We start from the raw sequence: 4,366 nt of genomic DNA on the forward strand, positions 1-4,366 counted from the left end.
CAATATCATCGAAGACTAGAATTTCAATGTTGTTGGTTAAGTTGATGATGAGTTGATCATACGAATCAGGTAGACTTTGAAGTAGAATTTCAGCATGTTCACCCGTCTCTATGTTATGCCCCATTGCTGTGAGCTGTGAAAATAAAGTGTTAAGGGTGTTGATGTGGTCTGTCACCATAGTTGACTCCATCATCCGAAGGGTGTAGAGTTTTCTTCTCAAGAAAATTTTGTTGTGTAGTGATTTGGCCTCGTACAATTTTGTCAGAGTATCCCATATCTCTTTTGCTGTCTTTTTCTCCGCCACACTTGACAATATTCCATCAGCTAGTGCTAGGTGCAGATTAGCAATAGCATTGCCATCTATCTCGTTCCACTTGCCGTAGTCAGTGATCTCATCGGGCCTATCTCCAATTGCCGTCAAGCAATTATCTTTCCTCAAAATTGCTTTTATTCTCATTTTCCACAATGAGAAATTACTCCCATTGAACTTCTCTATTTCATACTTCGTCGCCATTATTGAAGATGCCTCCTTGCCACTAACTGGATCTAACTGTAGCACGAAAACCGGCTATAAACCTGATGCTCTGATACCACTGTTAGGCAGTTGTGGTACGGGGCATACAATTACAACTGAAGTAGAAATGAGAAAGAATAAAAGAAATAATAAAGAACTCCAATTGTAGAAGAATTTCACTTATAGCAAAAGGATTACAAGAATTTCTCTCTTGAATAAGGAGAGCACAATTGACAATAACCTCTCTTATAAAAGGTGAAAACTCAATCTTTCTTATAAAAGGAGAGACAATATATAGGAGAAACCTCACTATTTTTCTCTCTAAAACTCTCTCTCTTTCTCTAAATTTTTCTTTCAAAATGGGATAGGTTTACAAAAGCAAAAACATGTATTTATAGGAGTTAAAGGAGGTGGAAGATGGCGGAAGCAAATGTGAACGCAAGCTTGATGTAGGTTGTCAACTAGCCACCATTTTTGACCCACAAAGAAGATAGCGGAAGCAAGTGGAAGATGGCAGAAGCAAATGGAAGATGGCGAAAGCAAATGTGAATGCAAGCTCAACTAGCCACCATTTTTGACCCATAAAAGTCCATAAAAGTGGCTTTACCGCTACAGAAAGAAACTCAGGCTGTCAAAGGAGCAGTCTTTGCTTCTGGAGGAGACCTTCAAAGAGCACAATACTCTTCGCATCTTACTCACTCATTATTCGTTAACGGGAAACAAAAGTTAACGGAAAACCAGTGTTGGAGTTTGAAAGTAGCTTATTATAATAGAATAGGTATATAATTCAATCGCTCACAAAGTTATGTTATTTCTAATCGACGTACTAACGAAATATTTATTATGGAATTTATTATTTCTATAGAAAGAATAAAAATAATTAAATAAAAATATTATTCAATGTAAGCTGATGCTCAACGGCAGTATAATGTATCAATTGATAAGCTTGCAAAGGCATCATCCCGTACATGACATTGACAATAACATTTTTACTATAATGGAATGTAAGAGTTAAATACCAACTACAACTAGAGAATACACAAATAGGCACCTAAAAGTAAAGCTTGTGGGAAAAATTACACTTTGATGTAGAAACTACGAGGCTGATCAAGCAGTTGACAGCCAATCTAGCCTAGATCACACTGAAAAAAGAAGTAGGGCTGGGAGGGATTGGAACATCCACAGTTCCTTCCAGCATAAGTAGAACCTTCTCCAACTGTTTCTTGTCAACCTCATCATCCCGCCCAACTAATTGGCCTAAGTCGCCAGCCTCGAAACAGTGGTAGGCCCAATCTTCAAGAACAGCTATATCCTCTGGTAGACTCCAATCCACACTCTTTCGTCGACAGATGATTTCCAACAACACAATTCCATAGCTATAAACATCTGCCTTGACTGTTATGGGCAGTTTCCGATGCCACTCCGGTGCAACATATCCCCTTGTCCCTCTAATGCCGGTAAAGGTCCTGGTTTGGTCTGGTTTCAGTAGCTTCGCCAATCCAAAGTCAGAGATTTTTGCACACCCGTAATCATCCATGAGAATGTTTTGGGGTTTTATGTCACAATGAATGATTTGTTGCTCGCACTCTTCGTGGAGATAAAGGATTCCTCTTGCTATGTCGCGAGCAATTCCCATTCTTTCTTCCCAACAAGGTTGTTTTTCTGGTGTAAAGAGTATATCTGCGAGTGATCCATTGCTCATGAACTCGTATACCAAAAGCCTATGAATACCATCATGACAGTACCCGAGTAGACGCACCAGATTTCTGTGATGCGTTCTCCCGATCACTTTCATCTCAGTCTGGAATTCTCTTTCTCCTTCAGCCAACACTTTCTCTAGCTTCCTGACGGCCACAATCTTTTGGCCATTCAATATTGCTCCTTTGTAAACTGTGCCAAATGATCCTCTTCCAACCTCTTCCCTAAAGCCATTGGTCGCTTTCTCAAGGTCTAGATAAGTAAATGGTCGCAGAGCAACATCGCCGTTCAGCTCAACATCTCCATTAAACGGGAGCTTTTTATACCAGAAATGATTTTTGTAGAACACAATTCCAGAAATTACCAACATCATACCTCCAAAAGTAAGAAAGACAGCACTAATAATTAGAATGTCTAGTCGAAGGCCTTCCCTGTTTTCTTTCGGCATATCTTTACTTGTAACGGGTGTCGATTTACCTACCTTGATGAAAGCTATGGTTGAATAACTCAATTTCCTTCTTCCGTATCTCAATGGGAGCCTTTGTTTCTGGCAACTCCCGTCTTTGAATAGTGCAGCTTCACAGTTACAATCCTCTAGGCAGGCTTGTTTGCAATCTTCTTTGAGTAGAAACGACATAATAGAATACGAAACATCTTCCCATTCGGTATTAACCAGCTCCTCCATGGTGTACATATTATATTCATTCTTGTTGTTGCAACCAGGAACACTAAAACTTCTGTCACAGCCTGGAGTCCAATTCCCTGGGTGTACCATTTCAAACCCAGGAAGACATACACATTTAGCTTCTGTATCATTCGAAACACAGTAGCCGTTTAGCGAGCAGAGACCCTTAGGATCACACGAATCATTCAAAGATGACCAGACAATTGACCAGTTTCCATTCTGTTTCAGCTTATATGAGTACAGTCGGAATATTCCATCTGCATCAATTCTCATAAGATAGATAGTTTCCTTTGTAGGATATCCTCCGTCGGTGAGATTCTTAATGGTAGAACCAGTGGCGTTGAGGAAGTAGAGATGACCCTCAGCATTAAGGTTTAGCGTCACGTTATCTCCCCTTCCATCTGTCCAAGATGTGAAGTAAGATATGACCCTCACGTTATCTCCCCTTCCATCTGTCCACCGGGTATTGAACAAGGTTTCCATCATGTTGCATCTTAAGACGAAAGATACCCGTTGAGTGATCAGTTTCTGATTTACTAGAAAACAGCTCCGTACCTGCTAAGAGACGTTGACCGGGTAAAAGGTAATCAGTCGGATGCTCAAAACTTTGCCACAGTATTTCTTGATCGGAATTATATAGCACCAAATTCCCAGAATCAAGCATGGCAGCGGAAGTAGAACCAACAGAATCAGCTATGGTACTGATTCTTTGCTCTGGTGTCGTTCGCAGGACAAGCTTGCTATCCCCGGCAAAATGCAAGGTAGCATTGCTGGAGACTGGAGGTTCGTCACGGTTTGCAGTCCAGACAACAGTTTTTCGAGGAATTCCAGCAAGAAAAATACCAACAGCGTAGCCATTGCCTTGCTTATAGAATCCAACGGCAAAGAGACCAGAACGTGACAACCACGTAGAGTTGATGCCGGGTGTTAGAGAAGAGCCTCGGATTACATTGGACTGTATTTTTTGAGCTGAAGCAGTAAAAAATGCAGAGTGAACGAGAAACACAATGATAGAATTCATAACGAGGAGAATGAGCTCTTCGCAACCTCTCTGTTCTCCTCTGTTTTGTTTCCTTTTGTATGAAGTTAGAGGCCAAAAGCATTTGATCTTTAAAAATAAAATCCAACGTCAAAGTTTACAAATAATTGTTTCAACGTCGACTTACGAGTCAACCGAGACAAGTCATAGCAATCTTGAGGACTACGTTGTGGGTTCATGTGATTACTTAAAAAATAAATTTTATTAAATTTAAATTTTAAATATAAAAAAATTAGTATTAATATGTATATTAATACGTAACTTTATTTATATATAACAAAATTTTAAAAAGTCATTATTCTAATCCTGAATGCACGAAAGGGCTTAACAAAATCTCTTGAAAAGTCATTTTTACATATATTCTGGATATTCTGTTGATACATTTAGATGACTCATTTTTTAAAAATATAAATAAATGATAAATTTAGTC

At 39.2% G+C, this 4,366-nt stretch overlaps 1 pseudogene; it reads right to left on the bottom strand.

Annotated features, from left to right (window-relative positions):
* Window positions 1–1,566: 1,566 nt before the first annotated feature.
* On the bottom strand, window positions 1,567–3,927 carry LOC122305658 (annotated as a pseudogene).
* Between the last annotated feature and the right edge of the window lie 439 nt (window positions 3,928–4,366).

Source organism: Carya illinoinensis, chromosome 3 (genome assembly GCF_018687715.1).
Source record: "Carya illinoinensis cultivar Pawnee chromosome 3, C.illinoinensisPawnee_v1, whole genome shotgun sequence".
Classification (NCBI taxonomy): Eukaryota; Viridiplantae; Streptophyta; class Magnoliopsida; order Fagales; family Juglandaceae; genus Carya; species Carya illinoinensis.